Source organism: Lucilia cuprina, chromosome 6 (genome assembly GCF_022045245.1).
Source record: "Lucilia cuprina isolate Lc7/37 chromosome 6, ASM2204524v1, whole genome shotgun sequence".
NCBI classification, from domain to species: Eukaryota; Metazoa; Arthropoda; class Insecta; order Diptera; family Calliphoridae; genus Lucilia; species Lucilia cuprina.
The window spans coordinates 6,468,982-6,486,968 of record NC_060954.1 but is presented as its reverse complement, the minus strand read 5'-3'; the positions used below and the strand labels follow the sequence as shown (position 1 = coordinate 6,486,968).

Genomic DNA, 17,987 nt, shown 5'->3' with positions numbered 1-17,987 from the left:
AGTCTAGTCTATAGTCTAGTCTATAGTCTAGTCTATAGTCTAGTCTATAGTCTAGTCTATAGTCTAGTCTATAGTCTAGTCTATAGTCTAGTCTATAGTCTAGTCACTTTTGACAAATCTTTTGACTAGACTGCATCTACACTGCTGATAATATTACATTTTAGAATTATTATTATTTACAACAAAAATTGTAAAAAAATTCTGTTTATGATATTTTTTTATAATTTTTTGTGCTACACGCTAAAAAAAATTACAAAAACTATAAAATATTGTTGAAAAAAAACTAATTTGCATAATTTTTTTAAATTTTTATATAACATCAACCCCTACTACAAAACCTTACCGTATTTCAAACCACGTAGGTATATGTGTTTTTTTTTTCTAAAACTCTAGTAACAATGACAGTGTATAAAACTATGAAAAATAAACTACATATTTTCAAAACTAAATCCTTGATTTACAATACCAACAAAGCAACACAACCAACAAAAAGGTGTAAAATCTCATATGTGTTGCACACATACATACGATCCCTACACTCCTTTTACTTCCTTTCTATTGCTGTGTTGTGTGTAATTCTCATTTAATATTTGCGCTTGGTTTAGCATTTGATTTGATCATTTCCTATGAGAGAAGAAAGAAACACATGCACATATAACAAATGAATTACAAAATTTGCATATGAAAAGTAGAGAATCATTAAAAATATTTTCATTTGAAAAAAAAAGAAAAAAAATAATCAAAATTTGCATAATCGCTTACCCTGACTGTGAGTATCTGTTATTTTTTTCTCGTTTCAATACTTCAGGCTTCATTAATTTAACATTGAGCCAGATCAAATGTTATTGTGTCGTTGAGAAATAGAAAGGCTGCTAGAGTATCTGTGAAAGTGTATCTATATATATATTTCCTCGGTATTTCTTCGAGGTGTTTTGTTGTTGTCGTGTCGTGAAATTTTTTTGTTAAACAGATGCTCATGCGTATCAGATTTAATATTTATGAAAATAAACCACACGTGTATATTTGGATTTGTAGTTATTTTGTTGTTGTTTTTGTATTTGCATAAATTTTAGTTAACGACTTTCTATTTATCAATATTTAGAGAAATATATTTGGATTATAAATATTTCCTTTTCAATTATATCTACAGGCTTCGATAACATTAACAAATATGTATTTGTTTGCGATCAGAATAAACGTGAAACTTCCTGGGAGTGTTTTTATTAGTTATTACCAATATTTCACTAAAAACCCAGGAACTTTCTTAAATTTTACCCTCAAAAACTGCAACATTGCAATGTGATTTTTACATTGTCTTCAATTAATTTTCTTAAATTTTCTAAAATCAATATTTTTTAGTTGATTGTACTTTTAATCCTTTTTTCTCCTTCTTTCCTTTACTTTAAAAAAAACCCATTCAGTTTTTCTTTTCTTAGAGGTCATATAAATGATAAAATATGTAAAATAAATATTCATATATTTGTTGCATTTTCACAATGAAAATCTTCGTCAGGAAAATGCTGCTCTGGCACAAATGTTTTTTTTTTCTCTAAAGAATAAAAAAAATTACCTCAAAGCGCATGTCCTATACCTCACCAAGTAAAAAACCGAACGTAGAATATTTTTTTCTAAAATATGTTTAGAAAAAAAAGAAAGACAAACCAAAACCAGAGCAAAGATAAAAAACAAGTCAAATGCGAAAAAACTCAAAACGCTAAACCCCCACCCTTAAGAAAAAAAAAAGCACAAGTAATAAGAGAATACTTCAAAGAAAAAAAGGGTTAAACGTAAAATCTTAAGACAAGGACATAAAAGAAAGACTTCTTAATTTGAATGTCTAAAGAAAGGCTGCGGGGATGATTACGAATGTGAATGTGAAAAAAATGAGATCAAAATTTTTTTAATTAAGTTTTTAATTAATTAACATATTTTAATAAAACCAACATTCAAAAGTTTTAACTATAAACTATAGTCTAGTATATTATCCTGTCTACTCTTACCTATATTCTAGTTTATAGTCTAGTCGATATTCTATAGTTTATAGTCTAAAGTCTAGTCAATAATCTATTCTACAGTCTAGGCTATAGTCTAGTTTGTAGTAGTCTGATTTATAGCCTAGTCTATACTGCAGTTTTTAGTCTAGTCTATAATCTTTTCTATAGTCTTGTCTATAGTCTAGTCAATAGTCTAGTCAATAGTCTAGTCTATAGTCTAGTCTATAGTCTAGTCTATAGTCTAGTCTATAGTCTAGTCTATAGTCTAGTCTATAGTCTAGTCTATAGTCTAGTGTACAGTCTAGTCTATAGTCTAGTCTATAGTGTAGTCTATAGTCTAGTCTATAGTCTAGTCTATAGTCTAGTCTATAGTCTAGTCTATAGTCTAGTCTATAGTCTAGTCTATAGTCTAGTCTATAGTCTAGTCTATAGTCTAGTCTATAGTCTAGTCTATACTCTAGTCTATAGTCTAGTCTATAGTCTAGTCTATAGTCTAGTCTAGAGTCTAGTCTATAGTCTAGTCTATAGTCTAGTCTAGAGTCTAGTCTATAGTCTAGTCTATAGTCTAGTCTATAGTGTAGTATATAGTCTAGTCTATAGTCTAGTCTATAGTCTAGTCTATAGTCTAGTCTATAGTCCAGTCTATAGTCTAGTCTATAGTGTAGTCTATAGTCTAGTCTATAGTCTAGTCTATAGTCTAGTCTATAGTCTAGTCTATAGTCTAGACTATAGTCTAGTCTATAGTCTAGACTATAGTCTAGTCTATAGTCTAGACTATAGTCTAGTCTATAGTCTAGTCTATAGTCTAGTCTATAGTCTAGTCTATAGTCTAGTCTATAGTCTAGTCTATAGTCTAGTCTATAGTCTAGTCTATAGTCTAGTCAATGGTCCAGTCTATAGTCTAGTCTATAGTCTAGTCTATAGTCTAGTCTATAGTCTAGTCTATAGTCTAGTCTATAGTCTAGTCTATAGTCTAGTCTATAGTCTAGTCTATAGTCTAGTCTATAGTCTAGTCTATAGTCTAGTCTATAGTCTAGTCTATAGTCTAGTCTATAGTCTAGTCTATAGTCTAGTCTATAGTCTAGTCTATAGTCTAGTCTATAGTCTAGTCTATAGTCTAGTCTATAGTCTAGTCTATAGTCTAGTCTATAGTCTAGTCTATAGTCTAGTCTATAGTCTAGTCTATAGTCTAGTCTATAGTCTAGTCTATAGTCTAGTCTATAGTCTAGTCTATAGTCTAGTCTATAGTCTAGTCTATAGTCTAGTCTATAGTCTAGTCTATAGTCTAGTCTATAGTCTAGTCTATAGTCTAGTCTATAGTCTAGTCTATAGTCTAGTCTATAGTCTAGTCTATAGTCTAGTCTAGAGTCTAGTCTATAGTCTAGTCTATAGTCTAGTCTATAGTCTAGTCTATAGTCTAGTCTATAGTCTAGTCTATAGTCTATAGTCTAGTCTATAGTCTAGTCTATAGTATAGTCTAGTCTATAGTCTAGTCTATAGTCTAGTCTATAGTCTAGTCTATAGTCTAGTCTATAGTCTAGTCTATAGTCTAGTCTATAGTCTAGTCTATAGTCTAGTCTATAGTCTAGTCTATAGTCTAGTCTATAGTCTAGTCTATAGTCTAGTCTATAGTCTAGTCTATAGTCTAGTCTATAGTCTAGTCTATAGTCTAGTCTATAGTCTAGTCTATAGTCTAGTCTATAGTCTAGTCTATAGTCTAGTCTATAGTCTAGTCTATAGTCTAGTCTATAGTCTAGTCTATAGTCTAGTCTATAGTCTAGTCTATAGTCTAGTCTATAGTCTAGTCTATAGTCTAGTCTATAGTCTAGTCTATAGTCTAGTCTATAGTCTAGTCTATAGTCTAGTCTATAGTCTAGTCTATAGTCTAGTCTATAGTCTAGTCTATAGTCTAGTCTATAGTCTAGTCTATAGTCTAGTCTATAGTCTAGTCTATAGTCTAGTCTATAGTCTAGTCTATAGTCTAGTCTATAGTCTAGTCTATAGTCTAGTCTATAGTCTAGTCTATAGTCTAGTCTATAGTCTAGTCTATAGTCTAGTCTATAGTCTAGTCTATTGTCTAGTCTATAGTCTAGTCTATAGTCTAGTCTATAGTCTAGTCTATTGTCTAGTCTAGTCTATAGTCTAGTCTATAGTCTAGTCTATAGTCTAGTCTATAGTCTATACTATAGTCTATACTATAGTCTAGTCTAGTCTATAGTCTAGTCTATAGTCTATAGTCTAGTCTATAGTCTAGTCTATAGTCTATAGTCTAGTCTATAGTCTAGTCTAGGCTATAGTCTAGTGTATAGTCTAGTCTATAGTCTAGTGTATAGTCCAGTTTATAGTCTAGTCTAATGTCTAGTCTATAGTCTAGTCTATATTCTAGTCTATAGTCTAGTCTATAGTCTAGTCTATAGTCTAGTCTATAGTCTAGTCTATAGTCTAGTCTATAGTCTAGTCTATAGTCTAGTCTATAGTCTAGTCTATAGTCTAGTCCATAGTCTAGTCTATAGTCTAGTCTATAGTCTAGTCTATAGTCTAGTCTATAGTCTAGTCTATAGTCTAGTCTATAGTCTAGTCTATAGTCTAGTCTATAGTCTAGTCTATATTCTAGTCTATAGTCTAGTCTATAGTCTAGTCTATAGTCTAGTGTATAGTCTATAGTCTAGTCTGTAGTCTAGTCTATAGTCTAGTCTATAGTCTAGTCTATAGTCTAGTCTATAGTCTAGTCTGTAGTCTAGTGTATAGTCTAGTCTATAGTCTAGTCTGTAGTCTAGTGTATAGTCTAGTCTATAGTCTAGTCTATAGTCTAGTCTATAGTCTAGTCTATAGTCTAGTCTATAGTCTAGTCTATAGTCTAGTCTATAGTCTAGTCTATAGTCTAGTCTATAGTCTAGTCTATAGTCTAGTCTATAGTCTAGTCTATAGTCTAGTCTATAGTCTAGTCTATGGTCTAGTCTATAGTCTAGTCTATAGTCTAGTCTATAGTCTAGTCTATAGTCTAGTCTATAGTCTAGTCTAGTCTAAAGTCTAGTCTATAGTCTAGTCTTTAGTCTAGTCTACATTCTAGTCTCTAGTCTAGTGTATAGTCTAGTCTATAGTCTAGTCTCTAGTCCAGTCTATAGTCTAGTCTATAGTACATTCTATAATCTAATCTATAGTGTATTATATAATCTAGTCTACAGTCTAGTCACAGTCTATACTATAGTATATTCTATAGTCTAATTTATAATGTAATATGACAAAGTTAAAAATTAATATTTCTTTTAAATTTTCAAAACATATACAATTTTAGCCATTTTCCAAAAAAGTAAATATTTAATAAAAATGAAAAGAAAGTAAGGTGTGTCAGCTATTGTGTAAAAAAACAAAGCTTAACACAAAAAATAATTATAATAATATAGAAATGAAGAAAGACAAAGCAAACAAACACATCAACACAAAGAAAAAATAAATCAAAATTATGCAAATGCTAGAGAAAACCCCCCAAAACAAAAAACCTAAAAATTTAAGAAAAAAAAACAAGACTATGAAAAATATTAAGAGAAAAAAAAACAATTAAACTAACAAAAATATACAATATGCAAATTAAAAGCAAAACAATTAAATAAATATTAAGGTAAAGAATGGTATTTGAACTTATTTAAGTGTTTGTTGACGTACATACATTTGAATGTATACATGCATACATATGTATGTATAAAAGCCATATGTGTGTGCCCACATGAAAAATAAACATATGTACAAATATATACTATATGAGTCTTTTGAGTATATAGAGAAAAAGTAGGCGTCTTTCAGAAAAATTTCCACCAATACAGATACGCTTTTAAACAAAAACAACCACAAATAGGAAAATTGCACAAATATACAAAACAAAACATTACAACAAAAAGAATACATTCATACATATGGCTTCATACAAATATAAACAACAAAACATATGAGTACAATATGTAGCAACAACAACAATATGACGATGATGATAAGAAGGAAAATATTTTTCTCTATACGATTGTATGAACGATTATGTGTATGTACTCATATGTTCAACATATGAGGGTTTGAGGGTGTTATACATATGCGCTCTTTTTTATGCTCTCTCTTTCTCTCATAGAGGAAAATCTATATGTACATATGTACTTATTATATGTACTTACTCTATTTACACACTCAACTACAACATGAATTGTAAACATATGAAGAGGGGAGTAATAATAGACATGTGTGTGTGTTTTATATGTGGGATGTGTGTTTGTAAGTTACTGCGTATGTGAGAGGGTTTATCAAGATTTTCCAACTAGAGAAATGCCTGTGAATGAAAGGCAAGATAATGATAGAAGCAAATAAGTAAAAATCTTTTCATATTTACATATGCAAAAGTATAAATCCAGGAAACAAAAAAAAAAAAAAAACATATAAAACATGTTGATAATACATATGTTGTGCTGGTTTTAATTGTATGAGAGTGAGCATGAAAACTCATTTGCAACTATACAACATTTACCGATCATGCAAATCACAATTAAGGAGAAAATTTAATGAAAATTTTATTTTTGAACAGTTTTGTACATCAGTTCTAGTTCTAACTCATTTATCTAGTTTGGATCTAGTTCGGTTACAGTTCTAGTTCAGTTCTAGTTCAGTTCTAGTTCAGTTCTAGTTTCAGTTCTAGTTCAGTTCTAGTTCAGTTCTAGTTCAGTTCTAGTTCAGTTCTAGTTCAGTTCTAGTTCAGTTCTAGTTCAGTTCTAGTTCAGTTCTAGTTCAGTTCTAGTTCAGTTCTAGTTCAGTTCTAGTTCAGTTCTAGTTCAGTTCTAGTTCAGTTCTAGTTCAGTTCTAGTTCAGTTCTAGTTCAGTTCTAGTTCAGTTCTAGTTCAGTTCTAGTTCAGTTCTAGTTCAGTTCTAGTTCAGTTCTAGTTCAGTTCTAGTTCAGTTCTAGTTCAGTTCTAGTTCAGTTCTAGTTCAGTTCTAGTTCAGTTCTAGTTCAGTTCTAGTTCAGTTCTAGTTCAGTTCTAGTTCAGTTCTAGTTCAGTTCTAGTTCAGTTCTAGTTCAGTTCTAGTTCAGTTCTAGTTCAGTTCTAGTTCAGTTCTAGTTCAGTTCTAGTTCAGTTCAGTTCTAGTTCAGTTCTAGTTCAGTTCTAGTTCAGTTCTAGTTCAGTTCTAGTTCAGTTCTAGTTCAGTTCTAGTTCAGTTCTAGTTTCAGTTCTAGTTCAGTTCTAGTTCAGTTCTAGTTCAGTTCTAGTTCAGTTCTAGTTCAGTTCTAGTTCAGTTCTAGTTCAGTTCTAGTTCAGCTCTAGTTCAGTTCTAGTTCAGTTCTAGTTCAGTTCTAGTTCAGTTCTAGTTCAGTTCTAGTTCAGTTCTAGTTCAGTTCTAGTTCAGTTCTAGTTCAGTTCTAGTTCAGTTCTAGTTCAGTTCTAGTTCAGTTCTAGTTCAGTTCTAGTTCAGTTCTAGTTCAGTTCTAGTTCAGTTCTAGTTCAGTTCTAGTTCAGTTCTAGTTCAGTTCTAGTTCAGTTCTAGTTCAGTTCTAGTTCAGTTCTAGTTCAGTTCTAGTTCAGTTCTAGTTCAGTTCTAGTTCAGTTCTAGTTCAGTTCTAGTTCAGTTCTAGTTCAGTTCTAGTTCAGTTCTAGTTCAGTTCTAGTTCAGTTCTAGTTCAGTTCTAGTTTAGTTCTGTTCTAGTTCTAGTTCTAGTTCTGTTCTAGTTCTTTTCTAGTTCTGTTCTAGTTCTATTCTAGTTCTGTTCTAGTTCAGTTCTAGTTCGGTTGTAATTAAGTATAAAAAAACACGCGTTTAATAAAAAAAGAGTACGAAATTACTATTTTTTATTAAACATATGAAAAATATGTACATATTAAATAATAAAATGTAAAGAGATAACGTGTAATGATAATAATGATGTTGGTTAATGATAATAAACACCTTACTCTTTATTATAGTTAAAAGATAGGCAAAAAAAATAAGCCTGCTCTGGCATCAACCAGTCAGGCTGCCAACAAGCAAGAGTTGTTTCTCATCATACAGCATGCATGAATATAAAATGTAACATTTCCAAATGTATATATTCTCCATATTCAGTTTATATTATTGTTGTTCCTATACATATGTATGTAATTATGTTTGTCTATCTAACTGTCTCTATATATGAGTAAAATATTAAAACATGTTATGCGCACGTTCTCAACGTGTGTCGCGTACGCGTATGAACTCAACTCATCATTAGAATTCATACCAACAACAACAGCGAAATCACATAAACTCCCTACATACAAACAACTCCCAGATAACTGTAAATCTTATACATATACAACATATAATACAAAACAAAAACAACAACCAAACGTGTGCCTTAATAAATAAACAACGTCAAAAAACCCCCCTCTACTAAAGTAACAACATTACCTCTCTTTCTCTAACTCAAAAAAAGTAAAAAAATCCTTTTTTCCAACAAAAACGAAATAAAAAAGAAACCCCTAAAAATCAGATTTCCCAGCAATATGTAATATGTTGTATGCATGTATGTGTGTTTGTCTGTATGTATCACATTGACAACGGGAAACATGTATGATTAGTTCATGTATGATGGTGCCGATGATAATTCTAATACAATTTATTTTTTTCTTTCTAAATAAAGAGGGTTGTGCCAATTCATACTCAATTCTTTTTTTCTATATCCAACTCTCATTATTTGCTTACGTGGGACCAAAGAAAAAACTCAATTTATTTCTAAATATTATTTTCTTAAAAAAAATAAGAGAGTTTTTTATCTGTATTTGGTTATTGGTTTGTCATTTAAAAGAAAAAATGTAGTAAGTTTTGTTGTTGTGTCTTTATCGTCTTGAACATCATCATACATGGCGTATACTTTATTTTAAATTTGATAACGTATTCGTAACATTTTTATCCATACACAGAATTTACATGTCCTAATGTGTGTGTGTGTGTGTGTGGGAGGTTGTGTATTTTTTTGTTGCTTTTACTCAGTTTTTCCTTCCCAACCATCTCAAAATCATACACATCATGTCAATATTTATGTGTGTGGCTTGGTTTGACGCAACTTGGTTGCAACTAAGTATCCTGTATAGGGTTGGATAGAACCCAATAAGTAAAGTTTTTAGAAACAGAACTGTTCTAGTTCTGTTTTAGTCCTGTTCTAATTCTGTTCTAGTTCTGTTTTAGTCCTGTTCCAATTCTTTTCTAGTTCTGTTCTAGTTCTGTTCTAATTCTGTTTTAGTTCTAGTTCTGTTCTAGTTCTGTTCTAGTTCTGTTTTAGTTCTGTTCTAGTTCTGTTCTAGTTCTGTTTTAGTTCTGTTTTAGTTCTGTTCTAGTTCTGTTCTAGTTCTGTTCTAGTTCTGTTCTAGTTCTGTTCTAGTGCTGTTCTAGTTCTGTTCTAGTTCTGTTCTAGTTCTGTTCTAGTTCTGTTCTAGTTCTGTTCTAGTTCTGTTCTAGTTCTGTTCTAGTTCTGTTCTAGTTCTGTTCTAGTTCTGTTCTAGTTCTGTTCTAGTTCTGTTCTAGTTCTGCTCTAGTTCTGTTCTAGTTCTGCTCTAGTTCTGTTCTAGTTCTGTTCTAGTTCTGTTCTAGTTCTGTTCTAGTTCTGTTCTAGTTCTGTTCTAGTTCTGTTCTAGTTCTGCTCTAGTTCTGTTCTAGTTCTGTTCTAGTTCTGTTCTAGTTCTGTTCTAGCTCTGTTCTAGTTCTGTTCTAGTTTTTTTCTAGTTCTGTTCTAGTTCTGTTCTAGTACTGTTCTAGTTCTGTTCTAGTTCTGTTCTAGTTCTATTTTAGTTGTGTTCTATTCAGCTTATATTTATTTCAAACACACATTGCTTATTGGGTTGCATTAGTCAAATGTATAATGAGTTGTTTTGAAAATATACCTAACGTATGAATAACATTCGTGTGTGTGTGTGCCTTTTAACGTATTCAAATAAGACATTTCGTCTACTCTCTCGCTTAAGAAAAAACACACACAGGACGAATTTTGTTTTTCTTACTCATACGTAGTGTGTATGAGTCTAATGTACAACATACATGTTGGGGTTCGTTTTTATCAGTCATACCCAAAAAAATAAACTATGTTAAGATGTGTTGTGTGCTTGTCTTATATGAAGGAGTAAAATTTCCATATCCTTTTTGTACACAGACACACACATATACTCGTGTGCTCACTGTCATACGTTTTCATACACATTTGTGTTGTGTGTTGTTTTTAATATGTTTGTATGATGATATCGATGTTGTTGTTGCTATATTTTTTTGTACATTTTTATTTAATACATTACGAAAACAATTTTTGTATAACCCAACAGCGAAGATGATGTGGAAATAGTAAAAACCGGTAACCTCCACCTCTTTACAACAAAACAACATTTTAGCAGCAGCTAACAACCAAACTCGTTACCAAACTCCCCCAACACCTAACATTTTTACTCTTACTCTTTAGTCACTGTTGGCTAGATGGTTTGGCTGACTTACATTTGCGTTTTTTTTTTTGTTTTGTTGTAAAGAGCTTGTGTATGTCTTTATGTATGGGAGAATATGTGTTGTGCTGTGCTGTGTTGTTGTATTTATTTTCCATACGATTTTCATTCGTACATGTACTAGTACATATACCCTTCTCACATGAGTGTATGTATGAATTGGTTGGATGTTACCAACAACAGCAACAACAATCATACACAACCAAACAAAATTTTCCCCCGTGTGTGTCTTTTTTCCTACCATCCCATATAAATACATACATATAAAATGACACACACCCAAACTTACACACATATTTACTCATATTCAAATACTTATGTGTGTATGTTTTTTGTTTTTTTTTCGTTTTTTTCATGTTTTGTTTTTCTCTTCTGTATATTTTTTTGGATGTGTTTGGATGGGATATGAGTGTTATTATATATGTGTATTTTCTTTGCCATGTTGTTGTTGTTGTTGTTGCTGTTGGTATGTTACAAAATTGCTTTGTTGTTGTTGCTATATATGTGTATGTTGTTGTATGTATGGGCCATACACACATATAATTTTTTTGGTTAAATCACTTGAATTAGTCGTTTCGAAACAGTTGAACGGTGTAAACATACGCGCAATATACTACTATTCGTACACATAACTCTTTCGCTCGCATACATATTTATCTATATGTATGAGTGTATATGTGTGTGTGCTTTCCTTAATACACATATACACATTGAAAGTTTAGTATGTGAAAATTTTCTTATTTTTCTTTTAATACCAACAAGACTTTCATACGTACAACAACAAAATACAAATTTTATTCGTTTGTGATTTTCGTAATATTAGAATAAATAAAAATATGTAAAACGCGCGGGTGTTTGAAAATAATATTTTTTTAAAAAAAGAAAAATTTAAATAAATTTAATAACATCAAGCTTTTAAAGTAAAAGCTAAAAACATAATTTTTTGGATTATTTTATAAAAGAATAACTTACAAAAAAAATGTTAAAATAATTAAAGAAAAAAAGGTATTAAATAATTTTTATATTAAAAAAATCTTATAAGAAAAGTTTTAAGAATTTTTTAGAAAAAACTTATAAAAGTGTTAAAAAATCTTTAAAAAATAAGAAAAATATTTCAAAATTCTAAAAATCCAATAAGAATTTTAGAACTCAAAAAATTATAAAAATATGAATTTTTTAAAATATTTTAAAAATCTGTGAAACTTTTGGACTCAAAAAAATATTAAGAGAATGTTTTAAATATTAAAAAAAAACCTGTGAAATTATACAAATTCTTATAAGAATTTTGTAAATTTTTAATATATTTTTTTAAATATTTAAAATTTTTAAAATATTTTTTTTTTTTCATTTTAAAAAAATATTTGAAAATATAAAAAAAATTCTTATGAGAATTTTTCTAAAATTTAAAATCTAAAAATATTCACAATAACAATAAAATAAAGTCAAATCTAATAAGAACTTTACAAAATTTGCAAAAAAAAACATTTCATTAAAAAAAATTTCAAAAATTAGAAAAAACTTTTTAATAAAAACATTCTGAAATTAAAAAAAAAATAAACTAATAATTTAAAAAAATAAAATAAAAACAATAGAATCATAAACACATATAGTGAACTGTTTAAATGTCAATCAAATCCTTTACCAAGTATTCTGTGAGAATTTATAAAATTATATATTTCAACTTTTCAAATAAGGAGAAAAATATTTATAAATTTTGTTAGAAATTGAAAACTAAAAAGTGTTTGAACATTAAGAGTTAAAAAATCTGGTACTGTGACAAAATTGAGATATCATTTCATGAATAAAATTCCCTAAATATTTCGTATCTAAAACATATTATCGTATATATATCATGAACAATCATGAACAATATCTTTAACCTTTCACTTAGGTTTACTTTCCCTATGACTAACTATTTTAACATGTACTTGTCCATGCCAATCAATTGTAACTTCATAGATTACAAAGAGACAGTCAGAAAGCTAGTGCAAAGAAGTCAATGTAAAGTGAAAGACAAATTAGAGCCAAAGCAGATGAAAATTACTGTATTTTTTTGCTGAGACTTCTAGGTCGGCTGTGTTTCTTTTAATATTCCTTTTGCCTAAGAATTTCTAAAAATTTTCTTCTTATTGATTGTAAATTTTTAAAAGAAAACTCAATAGTGACTCTAAGAGACAGTCAAACCTTTCGCTTAGGTTTACTATCCCTAGGACTAACTATTTTAAAATGTACTTGTCAATGCCAATCATTTGTAACTTCATCGATTACAAAGAGACAGTCAGAAAGCTAGTGCAAAGAAGTCAATGTAACGTGAAAGACATATTAGAGCCAAACTAGATGGAAATTACAGTATTTTTCTGCTAGGACTTCTAGGTCGGCTATGTCGGCTATATATTAGAGCCAATCTAGATGGAAATTACAGTATTTTTCTGCTAGGACTTCCAGGTCGGCTATGTTTCTCTTAATATTAATTTTGCCTTAGGATTTCTAAGAATTTTTTTCACATTGATTGTAATTTAAAAAAAAAAAACTCAATAGTGATTCCATAGATTACAAAGGGACAGTCAAAGAACTAGTCCGTAAGAATTCGATGTGCGGCAATAAGGTGTTTTGCTAAATTTTGTTTATTGTATCCACTATCTACATAACTTGAGGACTGTAAAGTGTCTAATGGTGCTGACTATCTTCGCTCTTGTTTACAAAAAGTTTTTTCGCGATAAAAGTCATATTAGAGCCAAACCCAATGGAAATAACTGTCCTATTCGGATGCATTAACTCTTTTTTGTGGGACTGCTCGATAATATTACTTTTGCCTAAAGGTCAAAAAGCTAGTCCAAAAGGAGTCAATGTATGGCAATAAGTAATCTTGTATTTTATTAGTAAATAATCGGGAACTGAGTTAAGGCGGGTAAAAGGAAGGGGTGAACGGTAAAAGAAAAAAATATGTCCCCTTCCTAAAGCTTGAGCTGGTTCCGCTTCTGTTTATAGCAGAGCCAAAAATCACAGAAATGATTTTGATAAAGTGAATGCAATGGAAATTTTGCTCTTTTTTGTTATAAAGTATTATCTTTAGAATGTTATTTAGTCGATAGAGATCATGTTGATTATGCCTCTAGTTGAAATTGCTGAACAATTTCTCTTCAAGGGAGTTGCATTTTTCTGAAAAGAAGCAAAAATTTTTAACAATTTTGCAATTTGTGAAATGCCGTCGGTATTTTGAATGTTGTTGACAATTTTTCTTAAAACTTACATTAAAATTTGTGGCCTCCGGTAGTTTAGTGTTTTAGTCTAGTAGACCGGAGGTGGTGGGTTCGATTCTTACCCGTGGCACTGGTTAAGGAGCGCACTAGAGGCCCGATAGAGGCCTAGGTGTATTTCTTTGGATTTGATGTGTATACATCCTGCTTTTAAACTATCTTAACTACATTCAAATTTTCTTTTTCTTTTGCAAATTATCGCTCTTTTAAGGATATTTTTTATAAAGATAAGGATTGTTTTTTTAATTATTCTAGTTATCTTTTAACAATTCCTTTTATAATAGTGCGAAGTTTTTTGACCTTACTTTAATCATTTAAAATTTTCTCTAGATGTGATATTTTAAATTAAAATTTTATTTTGACAAAAAAACTCTAAACTTTGAAAAGAGATTATGAATTTGAAAATTTTTATTTTGAGTTTGATTTAATTTTTATTAAAAGTTAATGTTATTATCTATTAAAAAACTCTTAATTGGTTTAAAACTCTGCTATATAAACAAAGTTATAGCATTTTAAAGTTTCTACTTGTTTTGGAAAATTTTAAAAAAATAATTTGCAAATTTTAAAATATGTGTTGAAAGTAAATTAGTTGAAGTTTTTGCAATTGTTTGTTTATATGTAAATGATGTTGAGTTTAAATCACCTTAATTTCCTTTTAATCTGTTTACAATTTTTCTTTTTATTTTTAATTTTATGACATGTCGCTTAAAATCGTTAATCTAACAGCAATTTACAAATATTTAAATTAAATCCTCTACTAAAACGTGAGATTTTCTAACTAAACATCAACATATAATAAAAATAGACAAATGTTTTGAACAAAGTGCAGGCATTCGTCCTTATTTAATAAAAAAGGATCAATTATAGGGAAGTGTAAACACATAGAGAGCCAAATACTAAGAATTAAAAGTAATAAAAATTGCTGAAAATATTTTAATAATATAACTGTAGATTTTTATTACCACTAGTATAATAGAAAGTATCTAGCTGTTTTAGGCAGCCATAGCTAATGTGTGTGTGTGTGTGTAGTTTATGCAAACCATATATGTATGTAAGAAAAGTAAACAACATATACACCCGCACTTGTGTTTTAAATTACCTAAAAAAAAGAGTAAATTTACTTTACTCTCTTGTAAATATTAAAATAAAGATGTTGTTATTATTATTATTGTTGTTATAATAATAAATGTTTTGTTTACATTTTACCTGCATTTTTTGTTGTATCTCTGTGTGTGTGGATGCGTGTGTTTGTCAACACATATGATCACGCACCTGATTAACAAAATTTTATGAGGGTTTTAAGGTTTTTTACTCTCTGTTTGAGTAAAAAAGCAACAACAACAACAATAAACATGCAGTTTTTGTTATTGTATTGCATATTTGTACAAATGTAACGGAGAGTATGTATGTGTTTATGCATTCTATATAGAATACGTGTGTAATTCTTAACCTTAGGGATGATATGTAATTTTTTGTTGTTGTTGCTGTATTGTAAATTGTATATTTGTTCTTCATTACACATACACACACTTGTCATTATTAGTTCTTATGTTTATTTGCATTGTTTAAGAAAACAGTTACATTTAAACACTTGTCGTGTTAACAACACATGTGGTAATGTGTGTTCTATCGTTTTAAATTCTTAAAACGAATTATTAAAAAACAAAACAAAAATAATACTTTAAAATAAACAAAAAGTTTTTGAAAAATAAATAAAGTTTATAAATATATTTTTATAAAAATAACAAAGTTATAAAACAAAAGCCAATTTCTAAAACAAAAATTTAAAAGTAAAATTTTGAAAAAATTAAAAAAAAATTCTTGCAATTTATAAGAAATGTGTGAAAATTTAATATCAAACTCTTCTACATACAAGGATTATTAAAAAAAATTTATAAAAAAAATTAAATCAAGGTGCGTTGTAGTAGAAAATAAGAAACTGTTTTTTCTTAGAAATTTTAGCAATTTTTTTTTGCAAATTTCAAAACAACTAAAAAGAAAAGCAAATCATAAAAAACGTGTTAAATACAAACTCTAAAAAGGACATATTAAATTGTCATTAAATTATGCTCACAGTTCGTGCTATTTAATCTCACCTGAATTTATTTAAATTGCTTGAACTCAGCAAGATTGGGAATTCAAAAAATTTCAACAAAATTATGTATACAATTAGAAATATTCAAAAAGGACATTTTTTAACAGTTTTAACTTTCTATTAAAAGTTGACATCATTAGCTTTCTAAAGATGTTCAACTTGTAAAAATCTATTCCTTATTTGCCAAGCAATTCTGCAATTCTGTTCTAGCTGTTCTAGTTCTGTTCTAGTTCTGTTCTAATTCTGTTCTAATTCTGTTCTAGTTCTGTTCTAGTTCTGTTCTAGTTCTGTTCTAGTTCTGTTCTAGTTCTGTTCTAGTTCTGTTCTAGTTCTGTTCTAGTTCTGTTCTAGTTCTGTTCTAGTTCAGTTCTAGTTCTGTTCTAGTTCTGTTCTAGTTCTGTTCTAGGTCTGTTCTAGTTCTGTTCTAGTTCTGTTCTAGTTCTGTTCTAGTTCTGTTCTAGTTCTGTTCTAGTTCTGTTCTAGTTCTGTTCTAGTTCTGTTCTAGTTCTGTTCTAGTTCTGTTCTAGTTCTGTTCTAGTTCTGTTCTAGTTCTGTTCTAGTTCTGTTCTAGTTCTGTTCTAGTTCTGTTCTAGTTCTGTTCTAGTTCTGTTCTAGTATTGTTCTAGTTCTGTTCTAGTTCTGTTCTAGTTCTGTTCTAGTTCTGTTCTAGTTCTGTTCTAGTTCTGTTCTAGTTCTGTTCTAGTTCTGTTCTAGTGCTGTTCTAGTTCTGTTCTAGTTCTGTTCTAGTTCTGTTCTGTTCTAGTTCTGTTCTAGTTCTGTTCTGGTTCTGTTCTAGTTCTGTTCTAGTTCTGTTCTAGTTCTGTTCTAGTTCTGTTCCAGTTCTGTTCTAGTTCTCTTCTAATTCTGTTCTAGTTCAGTTCTAGTTCAGTTTTAGTTCTGTTCTATATCTGTTCTAGTTCAGTCCTAATTCAGTTCTGTTCTAGTTATGTTCAAGTTGTGTTCTAGTGTTGAAGTTCTTTTCTAACTGAATAAATCTCGATTCTTTTGAAAATATTTCACATATTCTTGTTAACATCTTTTCATATCACATGTGAATTTTTCATATGTCAATTTTCTTTATCTTTGACAAATATTGAATGTAGTCATGCTATTTGTTGCCCAAATAAAGAAATGTTTTAAATGTTTACATTTCTGATAAGATCATTCATACATATGTGTTGTTATAGAAAATTTAAACAATAATACAACAGAAGAGTAAGAGGGATGCAGAGAGAAAGGTTTCACACACCAATGGCCTCTAAAGAAATTACTTAAAGGATTAAAATTTTAAGAAAAAAAAAACAGTTTTAAATGAAAGATGTTAAAAGTTTAAAAATTGTCTTTAACTTGTTTCTGAGATTTTTTTCTTAGTCCTCTTCCAAAAAAAAAAAAGTTATTCCATTTAATTACTGTGTATAGTGCAGTTGAGCGTTAAGCATGTGTTAATATGCGGTTTTATTTACTTTCAAATCATACCTATTTCAACTCCATACAACATTTTCATTACACACATCTTTTACACTACGTCATCGTCGTCATCATTATTATCATCTCCACTTAATGTTGAAGTTGTAAAACAAATGTTGTTGCAAGTTAAATACTACGACCAACAACGATATAAAAAATAACAGACAGTTAAAGAAACCTGTGTCTGTATGAAGAAGAAAAAAACTCTACAAATAATATGAGGAAAAAAAAACAAAGCTAGAGTAAATTTTGTGGTAACAGCTGTTTTAAAAGTAAATTACTATTTTTTTGAAAACAAGAAACATTGCACTTTAAAAACAACTCTTTTTTTTGAAAAAAAAAAGAAATTAAAGAAAAAAACATAATTCAAGGTTTCATATGGAAGTTGTTAAAGGGAAAAACACAATCAAAACGCTAAAGCGTTTACACGAGATAATAGAATGTTTTTTGGATTCAAATAAATAACGTTTTTAAACTTAGGTTAAACCAGGGTTTAATTAAACCATGATTAATCAATAGATTAGTTTAAGATTTATGGGCTTGTTAGAAATATATTTAGTATTTGATTTAAAGTTTGCAACTTGTCTTAAACTTGAAAAAGGGTGTGAAGATAAATTCGTCGGCCAGATACGTCCCACAACACATTTGTCAAATACGTTCCACATACTGTAAAATTCGTTTTCAAATTAAATTAATTGATTTTTTC

At 29.4% G+C, this 17,987-nt stretch overlaps 1 protein-coding gene across 8 annotated transcripts in view; it reads left to right on the top strand.

The window, feature by feature from the left end:
• LOC111687896 (protein jim lovell) overlaps window positions 1–17,987 on the top strand; it is a 237,561-nt gene that overhangs the window by 202,559 nt on the left and 17,015 nt on the right. The window contains exon 1 of one of the 8 annotated variants that reach the window (XM_046954820.1): window positions 11,408–11,467. The exons of the other annotated variants lie outside the window; for them this stretch is intronic. The gene's annotated coding sequence lies outside the window, so the exon portion shown is untranslated. Of the gene's footprint in view, window positions 1–11,407; window positions 11,468–17,987 lie in introns of those variants that run through there. 8 annotated transcript variants of the gene reach the window in all.